Genomic DNA, 10,850 nt, shown 5'->3' with positions numbered 1-10,850 from the left:
CTGGCCCTGCAACTAGACAAAATTAAACAGAACAGCTCCTGTATCCATTTGCACACCACGTCCTTGTTTGTTAATCTTCACACCTGCCCTGTGTTAGCTAATAACTTACATGGTATATACTTCCAGGTTTTTAGACATGCTGCAAAATCCTTGTTTTCTTTTTTTAAGTTGTGCCCTCCTGTTATGCACCTGTGCCAACTTTAGTTGAGTCAGGCTTTGTCCTCATGCAGCCCTGGTTTTGTTGAATAAATATACCTATTCTTTAAAAAAAACAAAAAAAAAACAATCTGCCTTTCTCCTGTTTCTGAACCCTATAAGATTTCTTCTTCACCATGAAACTGTATTATTAACAAAGATAGTTCATCTGGTTGTTGCCATTAAAAATATATAGTTGTTGTCTTATAAAACAGATAAGGAAAAAATGTGGGTGTATCTGTTTCTTCTTCCATTCAAAAGATTTTCCCACAGGACAAATGGATCTTTGAGGCTCCTCCAGAGTGAGATCAAGGTAAAGTTTATTTATATATCACGTTTCCATCAACTCAAGCTACACAAAGGCTTTTTACAAGGAAATTTTTCTCTAAAAAGTTAAAAGCCATAACATTTCAAAAGGCATTTATCTCTGCTAAGATGCAATAATCGAAACACAAACAAGAAACTAGGACAGCATGTAAAAAAAGGAGTGAATTTCCACCATAAAACTCAAGAAATATTTAGGTTAAAAAGGTCAAGGCCTTTTCTGAGCTCCAAAAGTAGAAAATTTGCAAGAAAAAAAATCTCTGAGACTTTTAGATTAATTTGAGTTTGAAAAGTAAAAGTAAATTTTCTTGCTGGCAGGTCCAACAACAAGAAAGCACGAGACCTACCAGAATCCAAAGTAAGAAAAATGCCAGGTACATACTTGTTTTAAGTTAAACATGGTGAATTGCACACAGCTTGAATCATTTTCTGTGCAATGTGACAAAACATGGAGATGTTCAATGGCTATGAATACTTATAAGGCATTCTATAGCACTATGCCCAATCCTGCAAGGTATTAAAGACTCCTTAGTTCATTATTTAGCAGGTTCCTGTTTCCTGCATAATACATTCCACTTTTGAAAAACCAATAACCACAAACCATTCACTGTCACTGAAGGAAAATGCACAGCTTCCCTCCTCCTGCTCTCTTTGTGTCTGGCATACCTACAGCCATGAAAGGTGCAGCTGATACTACCAACCTCACAGGGTCATATCAGCAGATAAGAGCTGTGAATCAGATGTTTTACTATGCGACGGCAGACTGTCACCCCCAGAGTGTCCTCTGAATCCCTAAAGGGCATGGCAGTCTGGAACAGTCAGACGAGCAATGAATAAACGTCTGGAAGAACTGCTCCACTGCTCCACTTCTCCTATCCGTCCCTAATGCTCACATCAACAATCACGCGTTCATCTCTGGAAAATTACATTGAAAGAAAAAAATAATAATAACCCAGACATATTTAGGATGGATATTTCTTCTTGTAAACCACCACTGTGCTGAAGAAATCAATCTAACAGAGACATGTAAATGTTGCTATCAGCGCTTCTATCACTTCATGGCCCACATGCCCAAACATGGTCAGATCCTTTGACGGCAGCTCCAACCAGACAAAATGTTCCCCTGTTTGCCTACAGGCTGTTGAGCTGGTCTGCTTGTGTTGAGTGTGTGTGCGCGTGTGTGTGCGTGTGTGGGTGTGAGGATGAGTTGAGCTGATATGGAGTCATTTTGTGTCACAATTGCATGTTCAGAAAAGCTCCCCCCCTCCTTTTACGAATGAGATTGAATATTTCCCTGCTTTCCAGCACATTCTTTGATCTCAGTCTTTGCCAATTCAGAGCAGCCGACCACACCCATTAGATGGAGGTCCGTGCAATTTCCTTTCTTTCTTTTTTTAAATTTTCGTTTTGTGCTCGTTTGTCCTTCCCTTTTATATTTTTTTCTCTCTCTTCATTTCTCGGTGGTGTGATTTTTCTCTACGTGCTGCATCGTCGGTGAAGCCACGTGCTCTGTGTTTATCATGAGGAAGGGGTGGGAGGCAGAGTGACGAAGAAACTATTCTCTCTCTTTTTGTCCATTGCAACCCCGAGCGCACACACACACACACACACACACACACTCCCTCTCTCTCTCTCCCTCTTTCTCTCTCTCTGTCATCCAGATTGTGGCAAACGGAGAGACAAGGACAAAAACCCAACCACGATCACTGAGAGCTACGCTACAGGTACAGTAAATTTTGATCTATCTGCAGCTTTGTGTTAATTTAAACATTTAAAATGGTTGAATCTCTTTGTAGCGCTTCAAATGGCTTAAAATTTGCCTCTATCTTTTTATATTGGCCATGATTGTGAGACTTGACGCCTCCCTTGAGAGGTGGCTTTTTCTTGTGTTAGAGGACAACAGCAGCAGGAGGAAGAGGAGGATGTTAAAAATGAGGACAGCAATTTTTTTTTCCCTCTTTTTTCTTTTTTTTTTCTGGCACAGAATCTGTGAGTACTGATGCTGAGGCTTTGTACTTCTGCTTACACACCCCCGCTGGCGGCTTCTGCATTTGCGTGAACGGAATGTCGACAGGTTGAATTTGTTGACCCCGCGGGGAACAAAAGGGCACCATTTGCTGGAGACCGAGAGCAAAATGCATGTATAAATATTGCGCTCTTAAGGGGACTTACGTCACTGAGAATGGAGCAGAAGATAATGTCTGGCTGTCGCAGGGTGAGGCAGCTGAATGATGCCTAAGTCATAAAAGTTGATTGAATTTGGTGCAGGCTTGAATAGCGGTGCCTCATATCTGAATGCATTAATGCTCCTGGCGACACCTGTCTGAGTCTGAAACACAAATTCTGGTGTTCTTTTCTTTGAGAAATAAAACCACGCATCTTCGTTTTGCCACCTGGACCCTTTGAAAAGATTACATAAATGAGCAAAAATACTAGCTTAGTCCTTTGTACTGTCACCAAATCATTAATGATTTAAATGAAGGATAATTAAACTATATCCTTCTGCCAGAATTGCTTTTTTTTTTTCCACATCCAGTGAGTGTTTTTCCTCTAAACTGTTTTTTCTCCCCCATTCCCATTGAAGTTGAGGCTGTCTTTCCTTTGGGAGCGGTCTGTTTCCTTGCTCTGAACTTATTAATAGATCTACAAAGGCAAAATAGACTCCTGTTTTTTGTTCCTTTACCAGCCTCAAATCAGGTTTAATTTAGACCGTACCACTGCTCCATTAAGCCCATTTTGGCATCTGACTATTGAGATTTACCATAGTGTTTAGGAAACCAGATAAACCCAGAGCCCTGTGTGAATATTAATGTGTCAAATCGAGTTCAAGCTGAAAAATTCATTCTGGGTGTATCTGTTTGAAGCTCCTTTGCTTGCACACTTACAAACGACCGACTCACACCCCATATTTATGAGGCTGTACACTGGCTACAATATTTTTGTTAGTTTTGTTTTTTGTACATTAGATATTTTAATTTGTTTTCATTTGGATGTTATATTAACATCACTTTTACACGTGACATGACCTGTTTTTGTTTTTAATTGATAGGAATGAATGCTAACCAATATATATGCTAAATTTTCATTCTTATTTTCACATTGGAATCAAGTGCCAAAATAAAAAAAGAAAAATTGTAATTTTTATCCTCAAATCTAATATAACAGGATAATCAAAAGCGATATTTTTAGCAAAGCCATCATTGGAAAGCAAGCTAACTCAGGTAGCTGTGTTTGCTAGCGTTACTAATATTGGTAATGTTAGCACATAAAGTTGTTACTGTTATATTTTGGAGAACTACTTTGTACATAAAAAACAATCACAATTTATCAGAATAACAAAAACCTACATTTTGAGGAATTCTGATTTACAAGTACCGCTAACCAAGTTAGCAGTAATGTTAGCATTCCTAATAAGCAAACAATGTTATTTTTTATAATTTTCTGTCCAAGAAAACTATTTACTTATCAGTCTAGATAAATAACAAATTTGTAAATTGATTAACAAAGAGCAACATTTAAAAGCATTGACACAAAAGTAACAATGTTTGCTAATATGTTTGCTAATGTTGCTGTAGCTGCATTGTTAATATTCTGTTTTATCTAACAGTGCTATTTTATTTTATATATTTAAAACACAGAAATTAAGTCAACAGAACAATTAAATACAGCATTTTAAGGGCAGGTGACTTTAGTAAGCAAAGTCAAATTCCCTAGACGTGCTTGCAAATATTTCTAACATTTACGCTCAAAGAAAGCAAACTTATTAACGGTTTATCTAAAACAAATGTATCGGTTTTCCTAAGGTTACTTATTTTAATTATTTCCAACAGAAATGTTTTTCTAGAATTTGAAGAGTAGGTTAGGTTAAGAGACCAATTTTAACCACTACGTATGTATCTCACCTGTGGCAGTGGCACAAATCATACATAAAAATATCTATACATTTGTAAATAAATGCAGGGAGTAAAGGGTTGAAAAGTGTGATTGACATCGAAGGATTTACTTGTTTGTAAGTCTTGCTGTTTTTCTGCTTCTTTGTATGTTGAAACAAATCTTCTCTCTCCTTGGAGTCTCCAAATCTCTCTCTAAACATCCATCTCCCTCCCACCCAGTGGCATTCTCAACAGCTAAACAATGAGGTTGGCACTGTGAGTGAGCCACTGGAAGAGCAGCACTGTTATTAGCGTGTTCTGCATGCTAATGCTTTCCACTTTGCAAGATGTTTTTCCTAGATTTCTTCTCTTTATTTGGGAGCTCAACTTTCGTCTGCATTGGGGTTGTTAAAATTATTTCCGTTAGTCAATATTCATATCAAATTGGGTTTTTGGTGGTTTTTCAATACAGTTGTGGGACATGCAATCCCACCGGTTCGGAAGCATCAATATTTCAGTGAGAGGGATTGCATTGCAAAGATTTTTCACCTTTGATTCGCTAGAATTTTTTTTTTTTTTTTTTACAGGATTCTTTTCAGGCTGTTGGGTGTCCTTTTGATTAGTAGCTTTGTTGTCTTCCAATAAAACTCTGTGAATCTTTTCATAACCTCAGCAGCACTGCAGTAGATCTTGTCTTGTATTTTTATACCTGCTGAAAGAAGCGGCGAGGAACTTCCCTTCCAAGTCTGGCTGCACGGTTCCAGTGAGCCTTCTGCAGACGATGTACGTAGGATTATAAAGCCACTGTAGCCAAAATAACGTACCATGCTGTGCCTCGCAGTCCCCATCCCCCGCTCTCTCCCCTTATTCAGCTCGGCTGAAATTGTTTATGGCATTTTCCGTTCATCTGTTTCATTCTGTCAAACAGTCCAGTGTTGTGCATATTTATTATGCAGCAGTCAGCCATTAGAAAATCATTATCTAGTAATTAAACAAATATGCTTAGTACAGAAGTAGTTCATCTGTCATGGCATAGTTATCTACTTAGAGATAATTTCATAGATGCTAGAGGCATTAGAGTGATGCTCAGAGGAAAGGTGACGTCCTAAAATGTTTCTGCATGTCATTTTCAGGTTGAGGTTCACATTATTTTCTGGCTCTGCTTCGGCTTTGTGAAGTCTAATCATTCCCCAGATTGTTTATTCATTGAATGCTTATTATGTTCCCGACTTAATACTGCTTCTAAATGTTTAGCCCTCATGGGCCCCTGGGCATTTTACTTGTGTTTTTGAATTTTATTATTAATTAAGTGTGGCTGTGGGATGATTCGAATGGAATAACATTTGTCCAGGCTGTATGTTTATTGGTGATTTTAATTTGTTTTTTTTAATGACTTTTATTTATTTTTGAAGTCTTGCACATTCCTTTAAAAAAGGTCATTTTTTTGACCTTTCTGCCCTTTTTACCATTAACTAACATTCAAAATTATTTTTTTGTTGTTTTATTGGCATATTTTATCAAAATGCATCATAGTTGAGATTTTTTTCAAGGACTATAAATCAAACAATCTCAACACACAGACCAAACGGCTTTTTCATTTTTCCACATAACATCTTAATGACTCCTAACTTTCGGAAAAAATAGTCTGTAGATTGAAAAAAGTGTTACTTTTTGTAAGGCATGTCCCCTCCACCCTCAAAGAAAGAACATCCTACTATACTAATAATTATACATGGTTCTGCGAGTGTAATCTTCTTTGACTGCTTTGATGATTCAGTCTCCGGATGACTTGATGGAACCATAGATTCTTGTCTTAAGTTGAAAATCCTGCAGGAGAATGTCCAGCATCAGAAAAAAATAAGGCCATTTATCATTTATGACCCAATGCTTAAGTGAACTTGAGTTATGCACAATAATCTGAGAAAAAAGCAAGACCACCTTTGAAAGTCTAAAACTTTGAAGGGTTTTGGAATGGCCTAATCAAGGTCTGGATGTAAATGTGATTTGATTTGATTTGTTCTATTTTTAGACTTTTGTCTCCATTTCTTTGATTGCAGCATTCCATGTTTGGACAGTTTTTCCCTTTGGTTTTGGATGCTTTTCAGCTGGAAGAAATTTTGCTCCTACTTTTATACTTTCCAATATTTGTTATGATGTACAACCATGGCAACAAAGGTATTGTTTTTACAACTGGGAGCAGCTGTTCAGCATCTCAAAAAGCTCAAATCATACCTGAACTACAACCGCAAATCCTAGAGGAGTTGAAAAGGAGACTTTGGGGCTGCAGAGCAAAACGAAAGAGCAGAGAGAGAAGGCAGAACTTCAAACTCTCTGTTCTATGAATCACAATGGGCGAGGGTTAAATCCCCAACTCCAGCATCTCTCTTTCTAACCACATGGTCACACAGAGCTCTTAAAAGGAGCGGCAAAAGCAAATGATGAATATAATCTCCACTACCTGGAAATTGAGCAGTTAGCACGTCAAACGATGGTCATTCAGCAACAATCTTCAGTCAGAAGCTTCTTCAGATTTGTTGCAAGACTGACTGCTACTAGAGCTCTGTCCTCACATCCACAGTAACACAGTAAAAAAGACTCATTACCAATAATCCCGTTTTTAAAAATGGGGCCAGGTTTGGATATCTTTTTTTTCTTCATAAGAAATAATATCAAAACTTGAATATTGGACTAGAATTGGAAAAAATGATCCAAATTATTGTTTATATCACAATCTTTTAAAATATGACTATGGTTAATAATGGCATTTTGGGGGAAAAAATGTGTGGACACATATTTTTTCTTCTTCAAAGCATTTTTTGTGTCAGAGGGACAAAGTTGGAGCAGAAATCAAAGGGACTCTGAGAAGCCATGATTAAATGAATCATCTTGTAATTTCATTAAGACACACTTTAGGTAATGTTGAACTTTTATGCCAAAAACTAAACTAAATCTGGAAAACAGCAGCCTAATCTAATCTAATCTAATCTAATCTAATCTAATCTAATATATGTGCTTTGTTTGACATGTTCTGCTACAGGCTTTCACAACAACTCAGACAGGACACAGTAATGCAATCAAGTCAATTAAGACATATAGCTAGAGATTACATTTGTATGTTAAACAGAGCAAATTTTCCAAAGAGATTTACTTTATGGTAAGTTTTAGTAACAGATTTGTATCTATTGGAGATTTGTACTGCCTGGCGTACTCCAGTATGACAAAGACTCAATAACACCTAAATAAAAACAGTTTTCTCTGGAAGGCTTTCCAAATGTCAGTATTGCCTTAATAAACATTGCCTTCATTCTGTTTCCAGTCCGATGCTTATAGCGCTGCAGTCAACGTGCTAAAGACATCCAATTATAACACAGAGCAGTTTTCAGTTCAATTTAAGAATATGCTGCTCAACTGGGCAAAAGATTTTCAAATGAATCTCACTCTTATTTCCTGTTATTGCTGTACTCATTTGAAATGGAGCATATCAGCAATCCTTGCCATTACACATTTTTACAAGCGTTGTTTTCCCCCTCAGTGTGTGTGTGTGTGTGTGTGTGTTATCCATTGCTGTTGTCCATAAGTGTTTGAATGCCAGCCTGTGTGCTGTCTCAGTCTGCAGGGAACTAGTGATTCTGCACTGGTTCCACACTTTCTTGAATTATTAATATTAGAAAATCTTTGTTGAGGAAATACAACCAGCCATGTTCAACTCTAAAGAAAACATGATTCCTTGTGTTTCAAAAAATATTGGATGTTTACAAATAAGTATATCGATTAGATGAACGATGCACCAAACCAGACTGATATTAACTTCATGCACTTTGACACTTAATGGTCACTAATGGAAGCCTTGTTTTACAATGAAGACAGGCACAGTGTGTAATCGATGGCAACATTCTTCGTCCTCATGACCGATTTTTAAAGATTATTTCTGTAGCTAGCAGGGTTCATGTTATTAAAAAATGCTGCGGATAATTCTTATGACTCCTGAAATGCTCTATGTACTAAGTTAATATCAGCCACTCATGCTATGGAGTTCAAAAAACTAAAGTAAAAACAGTATTTCCACATATGAAACTAGAACAAACTGTTCATTAATATTCAACATTTGACCAAAAAACTGTATAAATATGTTTAAATAATAAGCTACCAAATGAGTTGGCTTCTTTACAAAACCAAAACTGACCTAAGCTTTATCAACATCAAAGAGCTTATATATGCTAAATGTGTTGTTTTGTTCAAAAACGTAACTATAATTTAATGTGGAAAGTTAATTTGATTTTCCAATCTATAGAGCAGTCAAAAGTCAAAAGCAACCAGTTATATTTACTCTCATCACTGTAACTTCAGACAATTTATCTGTACCTTGTACTTTAAGTTGGAAAGTATTTTACTCAGTTACATTTTAAATCATATCCATCAAAGGCAAACTTTAGCAACAGGCTAACATATCAAGCTAATATCTTCTAATAAATCTAGCGTTTTATAAGCCGACACTATCTTTTCACTAGCCTGACAAATTTAGGTGTAGATGCAGGAAGATCAACAAGTCAAATTCTTAAACATCTTGTTTTGTTTCTGGTCTAATCATCAAATACATCAAAACTGAAAAACATTGATCCTGTAATTCCTTAATTTTCTGTTGTCTTTAATACTTATACTTTTTACAACTACTTCTGTTTTTAGATTGAAGGGGATAATTAACAATCATCAAAAGTCAAACAGAGTGTTTCAGAAAACAAAAACAAAGTATTAAGCAGCAAAACATTTCTTTTTAAATGAAACAGACAAGAACACCGGCCATAAGCACATTTATTCTCTTTTATGGTCAATTTTTATTACATCTAATGGTTGTACTGGAAAAAGTTTACACAAATACAATTGCATGTGAAGAAAATCTGAATTGGCAAGTCAAACCTAAAAAAGAAACAAAAAAAAACCAAAAACAAATAACATTATAGGTCAGAATCTAATTTTATGCTAATTGACTTGATTCGTCGTTAGCAATGAAAGCAACATTTGCTCACCTCACATATAATGACACACCAGGATATTGCATTTCGATTATTAGCTTTGGTAGAAAATTAGCAGCGATGCTTCTCAATGTTTTGTCATTTTACTGCTAATTTGGTCAGTAATAAAATACAGGATAATTAGTGCTGTGGGGATGTCAGTTTAATAGTGCAACAAAGACAAGAGGATCTGAGCAAGAAAACAGCAGTTAATCAGGAAAGCCATCTGTTATCACGGATTGCTCCTTTGGGCTTTGAGCCTTGACATCCAGTCCAGGAAAGAGTCTGGTGAAGCCATCCATCTCCCACCAACGATGACTAGTGGCCACGTACTGTCCGTCCATCTGCCCTGCAGCTTAAAGGGGCAGACTATAGAAACAACCAATAGAAGGGGAATGCAAGTTGCAAATTATTTTGATCAACTGCTTAAAAAACATTCAATCTAAGAAAGTAATTTGTGCAAAACAATATCAAATTTACTTACATGTACATTCAGTAACCTGTCTTTAGCTGGACGAAAACATCGCAGCTGGACTTATTCCTCAGCCCGAAAGAGACAAACACCTTTCCGCCTTGTAAATGTCATATTTGGCAGTAAAATTTTACAGTTCTGTTTTGTTTTTTGAAAGCCATTCATGGACTTCTCGCTAGATCAATTCCTTGCCCTATATCACTGGTAAGAACAGTTATCGGTTGCAGATAATGTTGTTTACTTTTCCTAATTTTCATTTTGTGACAAAGGTTATATATCAAGCCTGTAGCACTTGCTTTAAAGTGTTTTAAAATTCATCTCCAGGGCATAAGCTCAGCAAACATCCTTAAAATTCATCCTGTGCCTAAAGCAGCCAGTGAGTTGGAGCCAAATAAATACATGTTTTACTAAAGTCTCTGAATACAATTATCAGCCGTAGAAAAAGTACAAAAAGTGGAATTAAATTCTTCTGGAAATGTACTAAAAATAGTCAGATTTGTCTATAAATGAGGAATGACACATGTGAGGTAGGTAAGATCTAATCAGGATGATGCTTTCTTTGTTTTACTTTGTGAAGCATTAGGCAAGTTAAACAGCTATAAACAGCGCACCCTGAACTTCCAGTGACATATTTGCTGAATGAATTTATGCAGTAACAATATTTTTGCAGGACTTGACAGTTTATACCTCGCTAAATTGGAAAGAAAATATTTTTTGGTCTCCTTCTGGCAGTTCGCATGGTAGAATAATCACACTGAACGAGGTTTGATGAGGTTCTTTGAATAAATCAAAAACAGTCCCAGGACTGGACTCCCCCTCCACCAGCAGCACCTGCCACCATGCTGTCAGACCAGCAACATTCTGGTGGGAATCCCCAGAATACATGAGTGACTCTAAATTTGCCTGAAGGGAACGATCTGGCAACATATTTCTACAGTTAACCTTGTGTGTGTGTGTGTGTGTGTGTGTGTATCCATC

At 36.7% G+C, this 10,850-nt stretch overlaps 1 protein-coding gene across 4 annotated transcripts in view; it reads left to right on the top strand.

Annotated features, from left to right (window-relative positions):
• The first annotated feature begins 2,101 nt into the window (after positions 1-2,101).
• ndrg4 (NDRG family member 4) overlaps positions 2,102-10,850 on the top strand; it is a 50,474-nt gene continuing 41,725 nt past the window's right edge. For 2 of the 4 annotated variants that reach the window (XM_015056006.1, XM_015056005.1), the window contains exon 1: positions 2,102-2,243. The gene's annotated coding sequence lies outside the window, so the exon portion shown is untranslated. The remainder of the gene's footprint in view (positions 2,244-10,850) is intronic. The other 2 variants (XM_015056008.1, XM_015056007.1) reach the window with 1 other exon arrangement.

Source organism: Poecilia latipinna, unplaced genomic scaffold (genome assembly GCF_001443285.1).
Source record: "Poecilia latipinna isolate Pla-1442-1.1 unplaced genomic scaffold, P_latipinna-1.0 Scaffold1348, whole genome shotgun sequence".
Taxonomy (NCBI): Eukaryota; Metazoa; Chordata; class Actinopteri; order Cyprinodontiformes; family Poeciliidae; genus Poecilia; species Poecilia latipinna.
This window is presented reverse-complemented; position numbering and strand designations above follow the sequence as displayed.